Source organism: Siniperca chuatsi, linkage group LG6 (genome assembly GCF_020085105.1).
Source record: "Siniperca chuatsi isolate FFG_IHB_CAS linkage group LG6, ASM2008510v1, whole genome shotgun sequence".
Classification (NCBI taxonomy): Eukaryota; Metazoa; Chordata; class Actinopteri; order Centrarchiformes; family Sinipercidae; genus Siniperca; species Siniperca chuatsi.
In genome coordinates this window covers 18591701-18616413 of record NC_058047.1, presented here as the reverse complement: position 1 = coordinate 18616413, position 24713 = coordinate 18591701, and the positions used below count along the sequence as shown (strand labels likewise).

General features: G+C 39.9%; 2 long non-coding RNA genes across 5 annotated transcripts in view; one reads left to right on the top strand and one right to left on the bottom strand.

The window, feature by feature from the left end:
• The window catches only part of LOC122877357, a 49873-nt gene extending 42596 nt beyond the window's left edge, over positions 1-7277 (bottom strand). Inside the window, exon 1 of one of the 2 annotated variants that reach the window (XR_006378233.1) lies at positions 6627-7277. This is a non-coding gene — a long non-coding RNA (uncharacterized LOC122877357). The remainder of the gene's footprint in view (positions 1-6626) is intronic. The other variant, XR_006378232.1, reaches the window with a different exon arrangement.
• Positions 5932-22231, top strand: LOC122877356. 3 transcript variants are annotated; one of them, XR_006378230.1, is made up of 6 exons: positions 5932-5959; positions 9293-9395; positions 17206-17335; positions 17832-17912; positions 18858-18915; positions 21718-22231. It is a non-coding gene; the product is annotated as an uncharacterized LOC122877356 (long non-coding RNA). The 3 variants fall into 3 exon arrangements; XR_006378229.1 differs by having other exon boundaries at positions 5940-5971; XR_006378231.1 differs by having other exon boundaries at positions 5947-5971; positions 9256-9395.
• Positions 22232-24713: the final 2482 nt, after the last annotated feature.

Here is a 24713-nt window from a genome sequence, read left to right as displayed (position 1 = left end):
AAGAGGAATGAATTATATTGGCTAAATGCAGTCTGTTGTTTTAGGACCCGTGCGGCTACTCGATTAGAGTAGTCATTTTGGTCTACACCTCATTCTGCAGCCCATAAAGAGCAAAACCTCAGAGAATGTGCATGAGTAAGCTCTGCATGGAATAACAATGACACAAGAATAGAAGCAGTAGTCTGAGGAAAAGAAAACTGATTTAAAAAAAGGATAGAAGAAAGGATCAAACGGCCTCGAGGGAAATATGACACACTTTTGATTGTTCCCACCGTTGGATCCTTAGCATACGGAACTCCTTTCTCCTTCTGACTTTCTTACATGCACACACAGCCATTAACACACACATAAACACACACACTGGTTGCCGATCATGCTGACCACCCAGCCAGTGCCCCCTGGCCCCCACCTCTCACCTCGCTCAGGGGTGCTATAGCTGAGAAAAACTACACCATTCACTTCCTTCCCTTCCTCCCCTCCTCCTCTGCTTTTCCTCCCTCCCTATCTAGTGCCTCCCTCCCTCTCTCAGTGCTCCCATTCATGTTGTAACAACTTGTAAAGGAAGGAGACTTTGACCCCCTCAGTAAAAAGTTCCCAGTGGCTCTCGTTCATCTGCTCTGTCTAGGAGGGTTAGGTAAATTCAGACCAACTCTCTTGGAGATGATGCTGTGTACTGACTTCCTGTTCAAAGTTCCATTATAAATGTCCAAGCTGCTAAAAGTGGTTTTAGTAAAATAAACTACTGACTTGTATTATAACCCTTTGCAAAAGCTTTGACTTATTTTAAATGCCACGGCCATTCTTTCTGAACCAAATAAAACCAACCACAATGTTTTTTATTGAACTGTAATCCTTACCTGTATAATATTACAGCAAACTATATTCAGCCTTTCATATTTTACCAATCTGGTATTATTATGCTAAAAACATCAGTAATAAATTCATCTTCAGATTAAGTTAGTAACAAGGTAATTCTCAAATTTTAGTGCAACATATTATCAACTTTATCACTGACAATGATGGATACTGCATCATACTGTTTAGTCTATTGATGTACACTTACACTCAAGTCAAAATACCGCTGCTTTGACATTCAAACAGATTTTTTTTTTTAATTGAGGTATTGGATGAGGCAGTGTGTTTTCAGTTTATGTCGTGGTGTGCCGATGAGATGAGATTTCGTTCTCCAGCCTACAGTGAATGAAAGGCAAAACCCAAAATGCCTGCCATTAGCTGTGCATGAACAGAGAAGATTTAATGAAGCACATCCAACTTCAGCCACAACCCTGTATCCAAATTCTCCCCTTTAAGGGATGCACAGAAGGGCGAAATCGTCAGCCAGACATTTGAGGGACAAACCCACCCGACTGGAAGGGAAGGGAAGGGAGGGAGGAAGGAAGGAAGGAAAGAAAGGAAACATGGAAGGACATAAGGGAAGAAACAAGGAAAAAATAAGGAAGGGAGGAAAGAAAGGAAAAAAAGGAGGGAAACAAGGAAGGAATGAAACCAGTAAGGAAAAACAAGGAGGGAAACAAGAGAGGAAAACAAGGAAATAAGGAAGAAAGGATGGAAAGAATTAAGAAAACAAGGAAGGAAGGAGAGAATGAAAAAAGGTAGAGAGAAAACAAGGAAGAAAGGATGGAAAAAAGGAAATAAGGCAATAAAGAGGGAAGGATGGAAATCAGGAAGAAAACCAGGATGGAAGGAAGGGAGGAAAGATGGTAAGAAAGGAAGGAAGAAGGAAAGGAAGGAAAGACAGAGATAAAGAAAGAAGGAAAAAAGATATATTTAGGAAAGAAAGAAAGAAAGAAAGAGGAAGGACAAAAGGAAGGAAAGGGGAAAGAAGGAAAGATGAAAGTAAAAGGAAGGAAGGAAATGAAGGACAGGAAAGAATTAAGAAAGAAAGGAAGCAAGTAAGAAAGGAAATAAAAGAAAGAGAAAGGAAGCAAGCAAAGAAAGAAAGACAGAAAGGAAAGAAATCTTCAATGTTGCTGATCTGGGAAATGAGTCCTGACTGCCTGTACTAGCTCCTTTTTGTATCCAAATCAGCAATCTGTGTAAAAACAATCAAACATTAAGTATTTGTGTCTATTTTTAGTATTAACTCTTTAACCAGTAGCTACATGTTGGATGTTCAGTAAAACACAGAACACACATGATACAGAGTGAAAAAGACCACGCGCCACAGACAATACCCATGAATGTTTCAGAATTAATAGCGACACAGTTCAGTGACAAATCAACTACAGGCTCAGTTTTCAAAAGGCAAGTAACTAAGTGAAAGTCATCCTCCAGCCTGTTAAAAGCACCCGACCAGATGTGTTCAACAACAGCAGTAACACACTGGTTTATGAGGCTGTTCTCATTCACTTTTCGTAGTTATACCTACAAAAAGTAATGCACTTTAATTTGTGTATAACCCACATAAAAGGGAGCATTTATCATTAGGATGCGACCTCTAGTGGCCTCAGTAATTATGATGGGATCAAAGGAGGAAGTCAGAAGAGGAAATATAAACAGTGTCAAAGTCCATGTAGGGAAGTGGACACGGTGGATGGATGGGTCATAAGATGTAAGTTAAGTCAGGTGATTTACGTCACATGACTTACTGTGAGTTACTAACGTAACTTACTTAGTTTAACCGTAACCGTGAGCTTTTCCTAAACCTAACCAAGTAGTTAATGGTGCCTAAACCTAATCAAACTATGACCGTTTCACAACATTAACCACATTGTAATTGTTACCATGACGACGAAGGTTTGGTATGCCTGTTGCTGGACATTTGTACGATTACGCACGAAAAATGGTGCATTACTTTTCATAAGATATCTACGAACCATTGTATGAGGATACTTTTTTTATATTTAACATGATTAGTCATCAATCAGTGATGCTGCCATTTGTTTTACCTGTGTAGTAGACCTGTGAGTGATCAACATGTGAATCAGAGATCTGTGCATGGCGCACGGAGAACCAAAACCTTTGGCATGCACTCACATGTCAGCAACAGCTGTTCACTGTTGCTGGTTGACATGAACATAAACATTAAGCAGGGGAAAGTTTAGTGAGCATCCAGTGTATTTTGGAGTCGGTTTAACACAACACATTTAGGGGAGAAAATTAGCATTCTTTTAGCTTTTGAAGGAATTTGATGTCATTACAAATATTGGGGGAGACATGACAGAAATTAAACTTAGCTTTTCTATGCACATACAGACAAACACTTGTACTAACCCCTCAACAGACACAAGCATAGACGCACACAATTAGTATATTCATTATGTCATATCCATGGCAACTCCTTTACCATTTCTAAATGGAGTATGACTGCTTTTCTTAACGTGATGATTACATTTTTTACAACTTCAACTTAATTTCTGCAGTTTTTGGCCATCATTATTAATGGTTATTTTCTCATCCTGGTTCAACTTTGACCTGTTGTACTTCCTGTAACTGCAGTTTTTCAGTGCAGTGGACAGTTATGATTTATTGGGGCCGTTTGTTTTCTTTAGCTACTAGCATCTATATTTTACTCTTCAAAAGTAGAGGGCCAATTCTTTTTACATGTACAGTATCTTCTGCAGTTATGGATGACATAACATTGTTCAGGCAATACACTGAATAGCTGATTTTAATGTGAGGGCTCTGCAGTAAAAGTGACCAACAATGGTACTCTAATTCTAAATTACTTGGTAGTTCAGTTAGTAAGACAGGCAGGCAGAGAGACACAAAAAACATGCATGAAGAGAGTCAACCAGACAACACAAGTCAGGCACTCATTTAGTAAAGGCAGCCAGAGCCATATGTGGGAGCAGAAGTAAGGGAACCAAACAGAGGTCAGGGGTTGGGTGGGATTTGGGTTTCCATCTTCTACACCCCAGTGGAGCTCAAACATGTCTCCCTCGCCTCAGAAAACCATCATCTCTGCCTGGATCTGTTCTGCTCTGCATCCTCTCCTACTAACACACCTGAGTTTCTTTGTTTCCATTTAAATATCACCCAGAGCTGCTATTGCACATGGAAGAATTTTACAGTGGTCATTTTCTTGAGTAACAGCCAGAGGAATCTTTTGTAATGAGGATGAAAATGAGGACACAGCTGTGGTTTAGGTTATTGTTCCTGTTGTTGTTCCTATTCTTCTTATCCATTGTCATCTTTGTTTTCCCTGCTTGGTGATTATGTTACAGGGTAGAGTTCACAAAATGAAATGCTAGTTACATTTCTCACTCTCTCCACTACTGCCCATCTACTGCTCATCACAAGAGCAAACATGTATGAAAAGTATTTAAATGTGATGTTGTGTGCAGCTTGTAAAATTGCATTTCTGTGCAAAGCCACAGCCGTTACTGTGTTTTTCTCATGTATGTTCATGCATATGTGTGTTTTTCATGCATGCCATTGTTTGCATTAGTCATGTCTAGACGTACACGTGTGTTTTTGTATAGCCTATGTACTGTGCATGCGTGTGTGTGTGTTTATTATGTGGGGGCAGCTCCCACTGCAGCACTCTTTATAAACACATCAGTTGGGCTGACAGTGCACAGCGGGAGGGAGAGAGAGTCTTAAGACAGCCTGGGACAGAGGCATCATAAAAAATCACTTCTAATTTATTTCCCTCCAAATTGGAAAGTGCACGCTCACACCTGACTAAATCATCACACGTCAACTGGAGACGGCCCCCCACTGCATGCTGACGAAACCCGATCCCAGTTTTGCCGCGCAGGCCCAAGCCAAGCCTGGCAGAGAAAACACAGCGTCACGCCGCATACATACACACTCCTTAATGGCTTTTGCAGATGTGCTGCTCCCGATAGCCCCTCTAAAGCCCTATCCCCACCCCTTCCTCCCACCCACTCGATCTGGCCAATGCTAGCCAGCAGGGTTTTATCAAATTTTTCATTTCAACCCAATTTTTGTGGCTCGCGTGGCCTCCACATGCCCTCTTGCTCTTTCCCACCCTCCTCTTTCCATCCCCTGTGCTCTTCTTTGGTAGTCATTTCCCCATTTCATTTCCACCCCTCTTCTTGATCTGTTTTTCCCTCCCTTGTCTCATCTGTCACTCCACTACAAAGCCTGAGCTCAGCAAACTTTTGGAAAAACTTCCTTTCCTTAGTCTCTCTCTCTCCAAGGTGGATCTCCCTTTTTCTAATGTGAAACCCACATTATTACAGAGCATTAGACATGGCAATCAAACACTAAACAAACATCAGGGGTGGCCAGTTGGACTGGTAGAAGAGGGGTATGTTTCTGCATGATGCCACCCCAACACAACAATGAAGCATGGGAGGTCTAAAGAGTAAAGAAAAACCTACCCAGACACCATAAAATAACACACACTCGCTAACGCACAGTCATCCTTGTTGCATCTCATGGACACAGTATGTTTCCATCTACCAGTCTTTCTGTGAATTTTCAACCTGTTCATTAAAAAAAACTGAAAAGTTGGCACACCGAAAAAGAGAAGATGTGATGAAAGTTTTGGAAAAATTTGATTTAAAAAATTTAATATAAATAGAATTCTAACAACGCTTCTAAAAGTACGTAAGGAAATCCATCAGACAACAAAAATAAATCTGGAATAGGCCCATTACTATTGGGCAGCTAGCAGCAAACTTGCAGTACTCCTGACCCAACTCCTAACCCCAACTCCTGATCCAACAATGAACTCCCCTGAGGAGCTTCTACCTCCTACAGACAAACCAAAGTTAGTTCATAACCAATTAAGACAATCAAATAACATGTCTATGTAAAAACAACAAAACGATTTCTAATCATTATTCTAACTTTCCTAACATAGAAATATTAACAATATAGATTGTTAAGGGTACTTTAAAAAGACTATTCCCTGAAACAATGAAACCCCCCCTCTACACTCTACTGAACATGGTACAGTCTGAGTTCCCTCTACTATAAAGCCCATCTGATGCTCTCATTTCCTGTTTGGACCTATGACCAGAAGGTAATATGGAAGGTAACTCATGCAACAAACATTTAGTCAGTTTAAGATAAAGATAACCAATACATTAATTTAAATTTAATGTATTAATAAATTAATTGAGTGGTTACTTGATGTGAATGATGACAGTATGCATGTTAAAATGATCCAAAATTACTTTTGTTAGCATGCTATGACCACGTGTACTTACTTGTTCACATAACTCAGCCACAGAGGCCTGGGCTACACAACCAGGACTACAGATCGATTGTGCTGGCAGGATGGAATAAATCATAGAATTGCAGAAACCAGAATGTGTTTAGCCAGTGTGCAACCTACTCTCATAGGTCAAGGGTTAGCACTGTGACAGACCTATTTATCACAAGAAAACAGATGCTTTTTTACAATATACAAAAATAAATAAATAGATCAATAAACTTAACCAATTAGCCAAGTTATATAATTTAAATATCAATATATTCCTACAAACTATTTAAACTAAAACACAAATAATTAACTGAAAGTACCTGCCTCTTAAAGCTCACATATACATAAACTATCTTACTGTAGTTCTATATGCAGCAAGTGGGCCCACACAAACGTTGCAGTCCTGTACTTGACTCGGATGCGGTGTGGCCCATAGCATAATCCTCTTCACTTAACCCGAAAATGAATCAAATGTTAAACTTACACTTCTGTGTCAATCCTGGAGCGACAGCCTGTGTCAGAGGAGAGTAGCAGGCGGCAGCAGCTGAAATCTTCGTCAGAGGCACCCATGGGCTTTTTCCGGAAACCACTTGGCGCAAGCTGACTTGTAACATCTCAGAAGACCCACACAACTTGCGCGGTCACTGTGGGGTCTATCTGAACTTGAATCTAGCATGGGTCTATGCTCTCACAAATTCCTGGTGTTTTATACAGTCTATGGGTTCACTTTATCTACCAACCACAAAGCTAATTTCTAGGAACTACAGCTACCGATGCGACAAATACATGTAATTAGCAGCATACAGCTAAGCGGTTAGCATCTTCACTCCCGCTACCTTAGCGGCTAACAGCTACGCATTTTTATTAACTTGCAGACTTTAATCCTGCACAGACACATACACACAAGCAGTAACGTTCAGCCTAATTAACTGAAATTATGTAACTAGGTAAAAGTGCGTGTTTACGTCTTAACCTATTTTCCCCTTCTTTCTTTCCCTCTCTCGCCTTACTCTGGCCTGCTCGCTCCCTCTGGGCTCTGCGTGTCTGCCCGCCCTCTTCGTTTCTCTTCCTCACCTACAGCCAATCACAAGAGGTATCACTGACTGATCACTGATAATGACCAATAAAAATGAAGAGTTTAAACTAAAGGCGCAATCTGTCTTTAGATTTTTATTTAACCCTAAATATTCGCCTTTGATATTTTGAATTGAATTAACATTTACTAAATTATTATTCAATATTTAACTATTTATATCTTACTTTTTCAAAACTAAATCACTTAGTTTTGCTGCCCCCACATTGCTACTAAACTTTATTTGGAACTAAATTACTTATTTGTGCAACCAGGTTTACAAAAAGATGTACATAAAGGCAATAGCAGCAATGAAATGCTATTTATCGGAGTTACTAGTGCTAATTGTGTAATCTGATGTTCCCTTGCATATGTTCACATAGACAGTTGATGGAAACATTAAATCACACTTTATTTTAATGAAATGTAATAAATTAACTTAAACTTACAAAACTAATGGAAACATAATCAGATTTTTAGGCAGAGATCAAATCTAACACAAACCACTAAAAAAGGTTAAAACTGACATCTAGATAGCGTATCCTTCAGAGAACATACAGCAGTGATTTTGCTGACTAATCCGTTTGCATAGCACAACAGGGTGACTGACCAGTCATGCGTGTGTATTCAAAACACTGTTGTGACCTTCACCTTCCTACCACAGATACTGTTCCCCTTCATTATCTAATGAAGACTGTGGCTGAGGAGTTACAAACCAAAGAACAACAAATCCTAGCATGCTATGTAAAAACAAAATGTGGCAAGAGAGACAGAAAGCGAGACAGAAAAACATTCATTTGTACTCCCAAAAAAATTCACAAGTAAATATGAGGCTGATGAATGGAGTGAGGACTTGCCTATGTGCAACTACATATACATACCATTTTCGGACCTACACACAGATCTCCACACAACATAAATGAAACATAAAAATGAGGAAGTTCTAACAGAGGTAGGCAAATGAACAGCGTGATAACATACTTGTGTTTTTGGAAAGGGTTTCTCTCTCTACTGAAGCAGACACTGTGAGGACTGCTTGTTGGTCTTTGCTGATGTGAATGGCTTGCGTTCGCAGTGCCTCTGTCTGTTTTATTGCAGGTAGAGGACAGGGTGGTCAGATGTTGAGGTCAGTGAGAAATAGTTTACAAACTTATCCCAAAAGGTCAGGAGCAAAGGGCTCGGAGGACAGGACAGAGTCACACTTTTGTTTTTACAATGACATCATTGAAACCTTCTGTTTCCCTCCTTTCTCCCTCTCCCTGTCTCTCATTTTCTCTTCTTTCTCTTTTGGAGTCTGTCATTTTTTTGGCCATAGCTGGATTTGTCATGAATAGCAAAATAAATTACAACAATATACTCTATGTACAGTATATTGCAAAAAATAGAATGCTATTGTGTTTTTCTGTTGGCAATTTATTGAGTAAATTATAATGTCTGCTGTTGGCCATGTTATCCTTTGATCCAAAGACAAACAGATTTGCTCTTTGTTTAGGTGCACAAAACGTCATGGGCATACAGTAAGTGGTGCCTATCGTAGTAACTCAGAATCAAGACTGGGTTTAAGATTAAAATCAAGCATAAACCTTGAGATAGTTAAGATTAAGCGGAAAGCGGAAAATAGGTATTTTAAGGTTAAGATTAGCGATGACTGGGGTGAAGTAAATGTTGAGTTGAATGTACATCTTACAGTAAAGCTGGATTAACCAGTTTCTAACAGATACTGTAGCTCATTCGGTGCATATGGCTAATACTACACATTCAGCAGACACAGCGCTACATGAACATCCCATTGAACATCCTACTGTCATGTGTAAGTGAAATATTTGCTGCCATTTTAGTGCTGATTTGGTAGAACAATTCCTCAGAGAAATACTGTATATGGCTCTTTGGCTCCAAGATGTTCTGATGTTGACTCTCAGTGGGATCAACATACTAGCAGCCCTAAGTTGTAGACTGTGTGACATCCTTTTTAACACTCATCATTTGCAAAAATACTTTGTCTACTCATCTGTCTCTATGTCTGTCTCTCTCTTGCTGTCAGGGATGAGTAACTCTATCTCTGCTGTCTTTGTGACCAGATGTTCAACTCTGTACAACCCTGGCTGGATAATCCAGGCAGATCACAACCTGAGTCCCTCCTTGGCTCTCTCCACATTGGCACACTGTCACATTCTCATTCAGGTAAAGTCAATACACTTTTAAATCAAATCATTTCTAAATAAAGTTTCAAATACAACTTTCATCAAATTGTTTTATCCCGTGCAGGATGTTCAGTTTGTGATATAAATCATATTATGCACTTATCAGCATACAAGAATTGACCCAACCGCATTACAAGCCTTCACACCCATGGTACACCCACACAGGGTTTTACCGATTACTTCAGTTTCAGTGTCCTGGTATTGTGCATGCTGCCTCACTGTCACCCTGTCATGGCTTACGACCAAGCGCTGCGACAATTTGTGGAGAGTTTGTGCTTGATGCAAAAGACATAATGTCATTTGGCACACACACCCTCATGCCGGGGACACTGCGTCAAGAATAAACCTAGCTTTACTGGGACACTTGAATAGAACAGAGCCATCGTTGATATTATTAGTAACACCAGTGCTTTTGCTGTTATGACAAGTCAAAATATCTGCTGCGATTAAGGCCTAGTTACTGTCGTATGATAATAAAAATAAGAACAGTGATCAAAATGCCTTTATTGTGTGGACAAGACAGTTTTGGCTGCATTTAACCGTACTCATGGTATACGTGGTCTATGAGGACAGTGTAGCTTATTTGACTGAAAACTCCTGTTGCAATAGGAAATATAAGTAAAGCATAAGATATAAATGAACTGAGGTTTATTTGTGGTTGTATTTTAGTGTAAATGTTCTTCTTTATCATTGTGGCAACTATAGCAGACGAATGTGCTTGCAATTGTTGGTAGCAAGGGTTTTATCATACAGTACAGGGTTAACTGATTGGCCTATCAAGCACAGCTGTATTTAAAAACTAATTAAAAGTCCCAGATCTGAGAGTTTGCAAGTGTGCTTTTATTCACGACAAATTTAACAATAAATTTTGCTAGTATAATAACATGATAATGATAGCTTTGTTCGGTTGGGTTATGCCAGTATTCTATTCCAGAGAGCCAGGATGTACAACACTGGGGCCCAGACTGTATATCTCTTGAGATTTAAACAATTCTAAAATGTAGGTTGTTTCACTGGTGTCGTATGTTCAGTTTGCCAAAAAGAAATAGACCCGGCAAAAGTATTGTCATGGTGACCACTGTGTTGACTGATCATGCATACAGCATGAGCCTGATATGACACTTCACACCTTTTACTGTAGAGGTCATACTCTTTGAAAACAATACAATAAGGAAGTGAAGAAATGTTAATCTTAATGGTTTTGTTCATCAAGTACTGACAGTACAGTACTGTTCATTGACGTACTGTACGTGTGGACACCCCCAACCCCCTGCTCCCTCCTCCCCCACTCGTATTGATGTCGATCCCAAGAGTAGTGACCCTGCAACCTACAGACCAATTCCCTGTACTCCCATATCCTGGTGTGTGCCCAGAGGCCACTGGCCTGGCCAGGGCAGGAGAAGCCCTGAACTCCATTACATAATGACAGAGGAAGTCATCAGTCAGTGTAGTTGAGCGGGGTGGCACTCAACTATGTCCCTTTTTTTTTTTCTCTGCCGGAGATGCAGCTTCCAGTGTGTGAGGGTGACAGCGCAGTTGTCTTGAAGTGTTTATGTAAGCCTAAATCAGTTTGAGAGGGGTAGAAACAATCCAGGGGGCTCAGTGGTGTGTGTGTGTGTGTCCCTCCCTAATGATTCATTGTGACAAATGATCAGCCATAAACAAACAACAAGCAAGCCACCCATCTATCCACACAAACTAACAAACAAACAAACAGAGAAGACAAACAGGCTGACAGGCAGAGTGATGGCCGAGTTTAAGATGATCAATCACAGTTAGGCAGAGATCAGTGCAGGCTTACTTAGTTGTGATCAAGGGTGCATTGTTGTGTGTATCTGTGCATATTCGTGCTTGCATGCATGTCTGCATGTCCACCTGTGTTCGTGAGTGTGTGAACATGTGTTTTTGGTATAAATCTGTGTGCATGTGGTTGCCAGTCTGCCCGTCGTGTGTGTGTGTGTGTGTGTGTGTGTGTGTGTGTGTGTGTGTGTGTGTGTGTGTGTGTCTGTGTCTGTGTGTGTGTGTGATGTAACCCAAGCCAGAGCGGCACAACACAGCAGCCTGTTCAAAGGCCTGTTTGTATTATTACAGCTTGTCCAGCTGCTCAGGACAGACAAACAAGACTTAGAGCTCTGAGCTGGAAAACGTAGACCTCCCACCCCATCGCAGAAACCCCTGTGGCCCGGCCCAGCCCAGTATTGAGGCTCAGAAATGGACAAACAAACGCCTACAAATAGACAAACTGCCAGGCATGAGGGGAAGTTTTGTCCTGAAAGGATGAAGGATGAATGCAAATTCAAATCATCATCAAAAGGAGTGTTAACCTTGTTTTTTTGTTCTTCCACTGACTGTGAAAAAAACAGGCCATCTGGGATGTTTCTACTGAATTCCTACTAAATTCTGCTTCCTATTTCACAATCAGCCTCCCTAACTCATAATTCGGATTTGTTTTAGTTGAATGAACGCAAGTTTCCATGATGCAATGCTTTGTTTCCAAATTGATAATGTTCATTTATTTAAAATAGATATGGTATACTTATGTCAGCATAGTGAGTGGCAGTAGGCCCCTCCCTGCCCCATTCGCTCCCTATGAACACTTTGGAAAGTGCATATACATTTCTACACCACACTAATGAGTAATGTTTCCTCCTGTAAAAATATTGAGTCTCAATTCCACATTTGCTTTTCAAATCTCACATACTACATTGAGCAATGATCATAAAAACAAGATATTGCTTTATATACACAGTGATCTACTTAGAAAGCTGATGAAAATGAATGCCTGTATTTCTAGTGCAGACTTTTTGCTGGCAGTATTTCTTCTTGGTGTGTACTCTGAACAGCTCTCTCCTCTGGAGATCTCCCCAAATGGATCTGATTGTGGTGATTAAGATCAGAGTAAGCTAACACTCTTGCTCCCTCACACCTCTCACTCTCCCACCTTCTCCCCTCTCTATTCTCCACCTTTCACGTCAACTTGTGCCATTCTTCCTCACCTCTATCCTTGTCACTCGTCCTCCATCCTCACTCCTCCATTCCTCATCTATCCCGCTCTCCTCCTCCTCCTCCTCCTCTGCCCTCCCTTCCTCCCCTGTGCTCCTGCTCCCTCTCTGACTCAGGGTCCCTGTGTGCCTGTATGTAACATCAGTAAAGCTGTCAGGCAGCCAGGCCAAGGTAAACAGCCCAGCTCTGGGTTCAGGGGTGATTGGGGGCCGAGATGTTTTTCCTCAGGAACCCAGGGACCCCCAGAGGCTTCTGGCTGGGGCCAGGGAGGGGCAGAGGGGGGAAGACGATCCCCTCAGTTGCCCCCCACAAGAACACACACCGGCCTCTTTTTTTTCTCTCTATCTTCATCTTCTCTTTTGTCTCCTTCCTCCTCATCACTCTTTGTGGTTCTTTCTTTCTTTCTCGTTCTGTTCTGTGTACACAACAGCATCTCCTTGACACATGTACAATCATTCATCAGCACTCTCACACACTCTTGCTTAAATCATTCCAGTGTTAGCAAAGAGATATACGCATGTAAATGTCTTTAAATATGTCCCATATGTACAGTATGCAGTATGTGGGAGATGCTGAAATCATATATATAATTTTATTTCTAAATACATGCCTCTCAGAGTGAAATGACATTTTAAAAAGTAGACTTGGAATGGGATTTTGGCTTGATGTGCTTCTGGAGTTATTCAGCAAATCAGTTATGTCACTTGAGGAAAGGCAAGAAAAGGAGGATGAAGAGAAGAAGGAGGGATGTCTAGAGAGGGGAGCAGGAAGGGAGAGAGAAAGATATAAAGAAGAGAGAGGGAGTTAAAGGGTGAATAAGGAAAGGAAAGATAGAAGAAGATAGGGGAGAAGTGATATCCCTCACCCAAGCGTGACCCCTCCTAGCCCCAGTGAGCATCTCCCTCTGAGGGAGGCAGACGGCCTGGAGAGGGAGAGCAAGATGGGGTACATCCAGAGGTTGCAAATCAGAGGCAGCACTAAAATCACAGCAACTGGAACCAAGAGAGACAGAAAGAGGGGAGAAAAGAGACAGAGTGCTGGGAGTTGGAAGAATGGGAGAAGAGACTAAAAATGAGGTTTAAAAAAGAGTGAAGAAGGATTTAATGGAGAAAGCAAGGAGGTCAGAGAAGAAAAGAAGAAAAATTGTTGAATGAAGACAGGAGCCAGTCAAGCCAAGAAAAGCATGTAGAATTGAATTAGGGGAGGGCGAGCCACTGAGCAAACCAACAGGAGAGGAAAGCAGGGGTGCAAGGAGGAAGAGGAGGACCATTACCCTTCGTACATCAGCCATTACATCCCTTGGCGGCTGTCGGGGGGGGGGGCGAATCACAGAGTGGATGGAAGGATTAGGGTAATTGAAGACGAGTAGGAAAGGGAGAGCATATTCTGCGAAAAGAGAGGTTAAGACCAGACTTTATTTGCAAATACTGTTTGTTTTAACCTTCTTGGAGTAACAGGTGGTTGGAGTCGGGAGCATGCCAGGGATTATAGATATTTATTGTGTCAGAACTCTTGTTGAGCTCTTGACAGGGTGCCCACAGTCTGTAATGGTGGTCCTGGGTGGCATTTGTCATACAGAGTAATCACTGTCAGAAAGTCACCTCAGTATTCCCTTTCTCTAATGTAATAACTCCCATGACATCATCACAGCTGTGATGTTGTGGTCTAAATATTTTTAAAATGGTTTGAATTATTTGCTCTTTAACTTTTTAAAAATGATTTGGCCTAACTCTGATTAGAATCCTGCCCGGTATTTTTCGTAGTCAGACCAGATGGGAAGCAACAACTCTTCTGCCACACATGTTAAATGGGAGCTTGACTTAGAGAGACACTTTACCTGGAATTTCCTGATAACACATGAAGAAGATGAGGGAGTATGGGAGAGCCTCCATCCAAGAGCACAGCATTTGTATCATTTTATCAATGTCCCACAGACACTAATTTAAGCTTGAAAGATTAGAAAAACTGGTTGACATTCCAGTCTACAGAATATCAGGCATTTTCCTGAGTATTTTCAATTATCAACAATTTGTCATGTCTTCATTTTCATTTGATCTGCAAAGCCTCACAAAACCTCTCTTCTCCAATTTCATTTTGCCTCACATCTCTATCTGCAACTTGAGTTCTCTTCCTCCTCATCTTCCTCTCCTCCTCTTCCTGTTCTCCAGCAGCCCTTAGTCATCCTGTTGCTGTTCCACATCAATCCCACACTGCCACAATGGTCTGTGACAGTGCGCTGACAGGCTCATGACAGGCCTGCCACCCGGACGGCCTGTCCCTGCCAGCCAGCCCACAATATGGGAGAAGACGAATAGACATGAATGTGCACAACCCCCCCCCCCCCGGCTTCCCAAAACCATGTTGGCGCCTGGCTGTGTGGCCCAACCCTCTCCACCCTTAGAGCCTCTTTCTCTGAGGCACAGCCACATATGCTTACCTGCCAGCTGGCCTGGATCACATCCTCCCCATCATACTGTACAAACGCTACAGCATGGCTCAATGGATGGCAATGTCGTTCTGTTGGTAGGTTCGCCACTTTGGTCCAGACTGAAATATCTCAACAACTATTGGATAGATTGCCATGACGTTTTGTACAGATATGCAAGGTCCCCATAGGATGACGCCTACTGCCTTTGGTGAGCGCCTGACTTTTTCTCACGTCAAAAATGTAATTTGTCCAACACTTTGGTTTATGACAAAAATTTGCAAAATGAATGACATTCCTATCAGCCTGAGCTGTACTTTGTGTTTATTGAGAAATAGCAAATGTTGGCATGCTAACATGCTAAACTAAGATGCCAAATGTGGGAAATATTACCTCCTAATCATCAGCATTTTAGCATGGTCATTGTGAACATGTTAGGATGGTGATGTTAGCATACCACTGTGCAGCCTCACAGAGCCAATAGCGTGGCTGTATATTGTTAGTGTAGTTATTTTATCATTGTAGTTAGTGTTCCATGAAACTGCATGTTTTTGACCAGATTCCCATTTGGATATGTTGGCTTTCATAAATATTGCATTGTTTCAACAAGCTGTATTAGCTAGGTGGCAAGTGCTTATTAAGGCTGCGCTCTCGTGGTGTTGAATGTCTAACTTGTCACAGTTCATACCAAGAGGTTTTCTTTCTGCCAGGTGGAACGATTATTCATCAAACAGACGCCAATGCATAAACCAGAGTGTGCAGATTGACTTTTTAAGGCTGCTGATGAACAGGAAACATTTACACATGACTAACAAGCTTGCTCATCATTCACATACATGGTCACTCACTTCCACTATAATAAAGTTGACTGGTAGTGAAGTGTCAGTCATGTTGCTCACTGTGAGAACATGCCATTAGAGGAAGTGAGGAGCTAAAAGAGCTGCACCACCATCCAAAGCTAATGTCAAACATATTGATATAAAATGTGTGAAATCTGTCACAAATACAATATTCACACTACAAATACAATATTCACACTATAATTATGTCTTGGTGGCACTCTCTGAAATATAGCATGTCTGTGTAACTGCTTTCGGTCCCTCTCTCCCTCTCACACACAGTCCCCTACTCTTGATCTGCTTAGATCTGCAACATCTAACTGCCACTTAACCTCACTTTCTCTACTTACCCATCTGCTCGCCCCTTCAGCCTCCAATCCATCATTCAGCCGCGCCTCTAGCCCTTTGAAATGACTCTACTAGTCACGAACAACATTAACCTCCCCCCATCCAAATGCACACACACACAAAAACGTACATACATGTGATCAGATGCCCCTTTACCTCTACTCAGAGTGCAATCTCAGGATACTTCACCTCTCACTGTGGAGGCTGTTGTTTCTCTGCTCTGCTTTCCTTTCTTTATGTGTGACATTTCTCCTCCATAAGGAGCCTCAGAGTGGCCTTATCATCTTGGGCCTTTTTATTCACTTCGTCTTTGAACCTGGGTGTTTTGTGTACTCTCTTGCACTCACATACAGTCACACACAAATGTAAAAATACACTCCATTTATGACATATCCGTGCTTATTGGATTTCAACCTAAAAACACACATAGTCTTACAATGAATCACAATGATGCAGCTGTCTTTATCACATTATTATGTATGAATAGACTTGGATTGATATGAAAAGAGAAAATAAATTTTAATAAAAGCTATCCAAGATTTGGAGACCCAGTTTGATATCAGAAATTGCTGTATGAGAGTCTGAGTCAACATGTGTGTGGTTTGTGAAGAGCAGTTCTTTGTAGAGGGAATACAAGCTGCCATTCATAAGATTTTTATGTTTTGTCTACCTGCATGTATGCATGGTTACATTTAACCACATAAAAGCTGAGCAAGTCCAACATGAACTGATATGAAGAAAGTTTATGAATTTAAACCTCCTGACACACACTGACTTTAGTACATCATCCATGTTATAGAAGGAAAATAGCAGTGTGTGTGTGCACATGTCTATACAGTATGAGTGTGTATATGCTCAGACCATTGGCATGGGAGCTCCCTGCACATGAGACCATATATTATGCTCTGCAGGCACTTTTGGCCAGTAACTCGTATAGCAAAAAGGTGTCCTCCTTTGGAGACTGAAGATCTTCATGCTCCACACTGAAAAAAGGGAAGATGGGGGGGTGTTAAATTTACAAATATAGTTTGTCTATAGGCCTACTACACAATTAATTTATATTTCCTTTTCAAACATATTTCAATCTTGTAGAATTATTTTAATCTTGATAGATGTAAATTATACTTGTCTCAATCACGTTGAGATAAATTGAAGAAGTTATGTTTTGTTCAAAGTTGAAAGCTCTGCCGGGGCGCCTCCTGGGAACAGACTCAACAACAGCCAAGGACCGTTTCACACTGTGCCATTTTCTCTCTGATGTCAGAGGATTTGTAGTGGACCTCCAGAGCTTTCTACTCAGTGAAGGTAATTAAAGCTTAAAACTTATCAAATCAATCAAACATAGAGATGGTCTGTTAATATGCATTATTAACAGACAGATAATATGCATTATTAACAGACAGATAAGCTGTTATCCAGTTTATCTGCCAGTAAGCAACTTGAGCTAGTTAATGTTAATGCAAATGTTAGCTAAGTTACGATTCACTAGCCACGCTAACATTAGCCCTCAAATAGCTTTTAAAACCTTACCTGTTACTGTTTGATGAAATGTGTGTAAAAGATGTGCTGTCGGAGTTTATGGAACAGTCTTACACTATTTTTTTTCTCTCCAGAGGGACATGGGTTAACTTTGTTTCTCTTGTGTGACAATTTTTTTTACAAGGAGGCAAACAGCTCAGTCAGTCACAATCAATTAGAGCTGTGTGAGGATAAATGAGTGTTTCATTTCAGGTGACAGCAGAGGAGAGCAGCAGTTCAAATTGTACATTTTCCAATGTTAACATTAGATTTTTTTTAATAGATATCTGGTGTTCCTCCAACCAAGGGCATTGATTGACTTCTGCTATGCTTTGAGTGAAGCTCCAAAGTCTTCAAGGTAGTGGTGAGTATTATTCATATTCAATTATTTGATTTGATTTTTAACTGCATTTTAAGGTGGTTGAAGAATCATTTCGAAGGGCTATACCTTGGTGAGAAATCTCCCGATTTCTCGAAAGCTTCACCATGCAGTTGGGAAAACCAAATTGATTCAAAAATAACATTTCATTTTGTTATTGTATGTACATACTTGGTGTTCATTCTGCCATGGCCATTGATTAACTTATGCTTTACACAGAGTCTTCCAAAGGCTCTGTGGTAGAGGTATTCAAATGGCTTTAATAATTGTAATAATTTTTTTTAAAACATGCCTGTTTGTATGTTTGAATTAACACTTGGATGAGCTGTCTCAGATTTAAATAGGTGGGAAATACCCTGATTTCTCTTAAGCTTATGCAAAAACTTCAAGAAGTTGGAAAAGTAAAATGATGTTTAAAATGACATTTATTTTGTGATTGTATAGATAATTGAAATAGGACAGAGTTAAATAGATATGATAGGATACTTCTGCAGAAAACAAATAATTCAAAGGTGTTATGATCGTGATATTTAAAACAAGCACAATCAATTAATATATAACATAAATTAATCTTAGAAAATAAAGTATTCAAGTAATAAAGACAAGAGACCATCAGTTGTGAAATTTTTCGGCTGCTGTACCAATCAATACTTAATACAATTTTACTTCAGCTCACTAACTTTCATAGTAGCGTAACTGGTGTAACTTCCTAAATTGCTACTGTATAGTATTCTTATGTCTGTTATTCTTGTTTTCATATAAATGCAGAATTACCACCATATTCGTAAAGAGAGGACAGAGAGACCAAACACTAAGAATGCATTCTGAAAAAACAACACTTTTCTGTTGCTGTACATATTGCTGCTAACATATGAGTGAGAAATAAGGATTCTAACCAAATAACATTTTCTGCTGTTCTGTCTTGACCAGGATGACAGTGTTGATTTAGGACAAGAGGCATGGGACTCAGTACTACCTGTACTACGTGGTGAGTCTAATTTATTAAGGTTCAGTATTTTAGGATTTTATGTTTCATATCTTATTAAACATCACGGGAGTCTTTTCAAACTCAGTTTCTTACTGCAAAGTCCTCCACGTTGCCTTTATCTGAGAGCAGCTGAATGAATGATGAATTTGCCGATCGCTTCAAATCGCTCCCGTTAGAAAGTTAGAAAGTATCAAAAATGCTGCACCACTAAGATCCAAAAAAAAATAATTCTAGCCAATGTTAAGCCCTGTGGAGAAATGCTTAGTTCATAAAGCATCTCCATAGGGACTACAAAAAAACAAGAGGAGGTGGAGAAAAACCAAACTGCACATTGACCTGGACATTTCTAAATTACCCTCAGCAACTACAACAAAAGCTTGAAACAGGCCAGAAAAGAATTCTTCTTAACTTTCATCAACACACATAAAAACAATCCGAAACACCTGTTTTCAACCACTGATAAACTCATTAGCCCCTCCCCTGCTGTTTCTTCTGATACTTTCTCATCTGCCAAATGCAACGAATTTGCATCATGTTTTAACGACAACAGTCTTATCAGGCGCAATATCCCAGTTACTAATTCCACTGCTAACTATGACATATCTCCACCACTGCTTGCCGATGGTCTCAAGCATTTCTCCAGTGTAGACTCCAGACATATCACTGATGCTATAAATCGACTCAAGTCCTCTAAGAGCCCCACGATCTACTTCCAGCATCCTTTTTTAAAATCTGTTTGACAGAGCATCTTGTCAATAGTAAACTGTTCTCTACAGACTGGTATCTGTCCCAATTGCATGAAAACTAGTTCCATTAGACCACTTCTACAAAAGAACAACCTGGACCCACATGCACTTAACAACTGTAGGCCAATCTCCAACCTCACCTTCCTGAGTAAGCTCAAGAAGATTGTACAACAGCAACTGAACTGTTATCTGTTAACTATTAATGTTAAATTTCAGTCTGGTTTCCACCCGTCTCATAGCACAGAAACTGCTCTTTTAAAAATTGTTAATGACGTGAAGATCAACAGTGACAATAAAAAAAAAAAAAAAAAATTATTTTTTAATGTTCCTAGATCTTAGCTCTGCTTTCGACACAGTAGATTTTGGGATCCTGCTGGAAAGTCTAAGAAACTGGATGGGTCTGTCTGGCACAGTTCTACAGTGGTTTGAATCCTACCTGCAAAATCGAAATGTCATTGTCACACTTGGGGACTTCCACTCCAACAGTCATGAATTACTGTGTTGGGTCCTGCAGGGCTCCATCTTGGGTCCTCTTCTATTTAACCTATACCTGCTTCCCCTTGGCTACATTATCAGCAAACATAACATCAGCTACCATAACTATGCAGATGACACGCAGCTTCTCATCTCGCTATCCGCTGACGACTTCCAACTTTCAAGTTACATGTCTTTCAGGACATACTATTTTGTGAAATTATAATAAAGCATTTGTTCATCCAAAAAAAAATATTTTTGAGACACTTATCGTACTGTGAAAATCTCTTTCTGTTGCAACCCTTTTGGTTTACAAAGCACTTAAGTACTGGTCTAGCGCCACAGTACATCTCAGACATGCTGTCAGTTTATAACCACAGCAGATCTCTCTGGTCACAAAATGGAAATCTCATGTGCCTAGAGCACTTTCAAAGTCTGAGATGGCATTCAATATCTATGCACCTAAAGAGCAGTTTGCCTGCTGATCTTAGACTTGCTAAAACCAAACTAAAGACCTTCCTTTTCACTCAAGCTTTTTCTTGAATGAACACACTGTACTTGTAATACAAACAAGCATACTGTACTTATTTGTATTTGTGTATGTATATGTATTTTTATGTGTATGTATGCAGGGATGTCTGTTTATTTGCACATTTTGCTATTTTATGTTTTTATATAAAGCGCTCTAAACTGCTGTTGTATGATATGGTGCTATACAAATAAACTTGAATTGAATTAAGATAGTTGTCCATGGTAGCACACCATTCAAATGCCATATTAAGGTTGAAAGAGTTGTTAGTGTGTAATTCCTCCTGTCCATAAAGGCTGTGAAGAAATCTCTTCCTAACATGACTACAATGTAAGAGATGGGAGTCAAAATCAAAAGTCCTCATTCTGTGCAAAAATACATTCTGAAGTTCAGATATATATATATATATATATATATATATATATATATATATATATATATATATATATCATATATATATATATATATATATATATATATATATATATATATATATATAAAATAAATTTACTGAGGCCTCAGAAGTCTGAGTTAGACAAAATAGTGGCTATCTTCATCCTGACAGTCATCTGTAGGTTTGTTATCTGTGTTTTGTCCCAACAAGAAACCTGCATGTGACCACTAGGACGTATCTGTTCAGCAAGGAAACAAAAAGAGATAACTAAAAAACTAACTTTCAAAGGATTTTCTAACTCACTGTTGAAGCCTCATATTAGCTTCATCTGAACTTCAGAACCAGGTCTGTGGAATTTGTCGTCCATGTCTTACAATGTAGTCGTGCTATTAAGGGATCACTTCACAGGCTGTATAGACAGCAGGAATTACACACACTAACAACTTTCACAACCTAGCATGTGAGTGTGCTTCATGTTATGTTAGGGAAGATTTTACTCAAAGTGGCTCCCTTCAGACCTATCCCATCATTTTGCAAGTGCACATTGCTGACTTTATCTGACTTTATTGTTGACTGTAGACATTTTTGTATAATATTTATAATGCATATGTGTATTTTATTTCTCATCTTGTTTGATTTTGTGACTGTGCATTTGACAGGTTGCAGATCATTAAGCTCTCAGCCAGGGATCCACTAAGGAAACCACAGTGGGAAAACAGGTTATCAAAGACCAGGACACCAGCGTATAAACCGTGCACATCGGGACTGTCCTCAAGGGGACGATGGTGTTGCAAGATTGCAGAAAACTGCATTTGCGGCTCCCATTTTGTCTGAGCCTAAACTACCCTCCTGAACTCCCGTCCACCTTTAAAGCACTCCAGGTTGTCATGGAGCTATAAAGCAACTCACTCACCAGGATCAGTATCAAAGACTATCAGTGTGCTGTTACCAATGTGTTAGGGCGAGACGGACAGGATGCAGTTTTCCATGTTCACCGTCTTGGATTATTGCTATATACTTATTAAAAATATATATATATGCATGGAAAAACCCTAAATTTGTTTGACCTGCACTGTTATTGTAATGTTTTGCATTCAGGCTCTGGGTGGATTCTAAGTCCAATATCTAAGTTGTACAATATTCTTTGACCAAATACAAATAATTTTTGTGCAAGAACTGTTTTTTTGTTTTTTGCTTATTGCCATATTTGCACTTGAACATGGAACCGATGTCTATAATACATTTGGATAGAGTTAACTTCACAATCAAGTTAGATTAACTTGGGTACCAGAGACATAATGAAATTGCTTTAAAGTTACATAATACCTTTGAATAATATTAGCATTAAGAAATCTAGTTGGAGTTACAGTTGAAAATCAGGTACCATGGACATGATGAAATTACTTTAACATTACACAATAAATTGGTATTACGGAAACTTGACAAATGTGTGGAATCAATATTCTTTTAAACAGTCTAATGTGAAAAAAATATTTTGGCTTGGCAAGCAATAATTAATTGAGAAAAAGGGGAGAATTATGTCAGTTGGCCACATTCTAATCAAGTGGGACCAATGTACAAATAAAATCAAGTAAATTCAATGAACTTTTTTTTCAGTGAGCAAAATAAACGTACAACGTCAAGCCAAATATTGTTTTTATTTCATACAGCACCTGGTGTGTTTTTAAGGGGAAATTTTAAAATAACCAGTGACAAAAAAATTTTCAACTCATGAGCCAATGTTTGTTATCCTTAAAAAGTATGTAATTTCATTTTTGACCCTAGCATAGTGAATCAATATGTAAAACTGAATGGTGAATGTTGACTTGCACATTCACTCATTCTATGTGGAAAATCAATTGTCCACAGGCACCAAAATTATGCTACTCCACACTAATCTCCAAAACGTAAAGAAACAAAGTTGAGCAGTGTGATTAGCGCTGTCACTTGACAGGAGGTCCTGGGCCTACATGACTTCCTCTGTGTATACATGTGCTTTCCTCTGGGTGCACTGTGTGCACTGTGTGCACTGTGCACAAGCCTGTAGGTCTGCAGGGCTGCCTGCTGCAGCCTTGGCCAGTCTGCGTCTCAGATCACCGTTGGTGGCGTGGTGTGAGCTGCCCAGAGGAGGAGAAAGTGAGGTGTTGGGGGGACCCTGATGCGAGGGAGAGAGGGTGAGGGGGTTAGAGAGGAGAGATGGTAAAGATAGAAATGGACGGCACGGACACAATGTCTAATGGCAGTTCCAGCTGAGAAAACAAAAATACCCAAGGAACACTAAAACCTGAGGGGTGAAAAATATGCGGGTCTGGCGGGAGGTCAGATTCCCCACCGTATCTAATTCAATTTTACAAAGTGTAAGAAAACACGCTGCTGCTCTCCAAGCACTGGGGAAATGCGCTGCAAATATGTCCGTTTTTACACTTCATAATGAAACTTTTTTTCTTCTTTAAGTTAGTCAAAACGTCGGGTGAGATGATGCCACTTTTCCCCAGTGCAATTTCGCTGATGTAGCAAGTTTAACCACGACTATTTTGAATATTATGTCAATATTTTGAAATAAGGGAGATTAAGAAAGATTGGCATAACTATCTCAAAAGCTCAATTCAATATTATCATGTTATTTTTCATGACAACAAATAGCATCTTAGGACTCAATTGTATCTGAAGATGATACTGTTATTTCAGTAACAGGAGTCCAAAGGTTTGATCTTGCAGTTTTTATCAAAATGATCACAACTCAAGCAGAGTAACCAGAAAGTCTATGGAGGTTAAATAATATATCAGAAAACCTTTTTGTTATAAGTGGCTAAAATAGTAAGTTAAGTGACTCAGGGCAAAGCAAAATAGGATCTCATAGTGTCAAAATTAGTATTGAATGTTTTATTTAAAAGGCAGCCCATCCAGTATGGAGGTAAACTCTGTTCTATCCACTTGCCGATTTTCAGCCTGGTTTTAATGTTGGTTTAGAACACAGTATCTTGCACTGAATGTAGCCCTGTTTAAAAGGGCCACAACAGGCTGCAGAGAGCTGCATGCAGTCTTGCTGGTGGGCTGCTCAGGCATGGTAAAGACATTAGTGCAGCAATCTGGGAGAACGGGGAGTCCCATAGACAGCGCTCACTTCTCTAAATAAACATTAGTCTTAAAAAGTTTGGCCCCACGACCTCAGCATGATCGCATTTCACTCTGGATAGTAAACTTCCATTTTATCGCGAGGTTTCCCCCTACTTTTCGAAAACACACTTTCACGCTGAAAAAGATTAGATCAACAAAGTTTCATTTTCACCTTTCATAAGCGACACAGGAGGCTGCAGTGTCCTTGGTATTTTTTACATCACACCCAGAGCTGACTTTTGTTTAACTTCACTGATTTACCTCCACGTTTGAAGTATAGCCTAATCCTTACACTTTAAAACCATTAAGCGGATGCCAATGCCTATGATAGTTAAGAAAGCAGACTAATTTAAATACTTACATTGTCTCGATTGCACTCGATGGAAATGCTTTCTTTATGTGTTCAACATGTGTGTTGTTGTTAACAAAAGGAATAAAAAGGCAACATTTGTCCTCGGATTTTAATTAGACTACTAGACTAATAAGGCTCAAATGTCTTATTTACATGCATGGGCTACTGTTTGTTTTAAGCATTTTT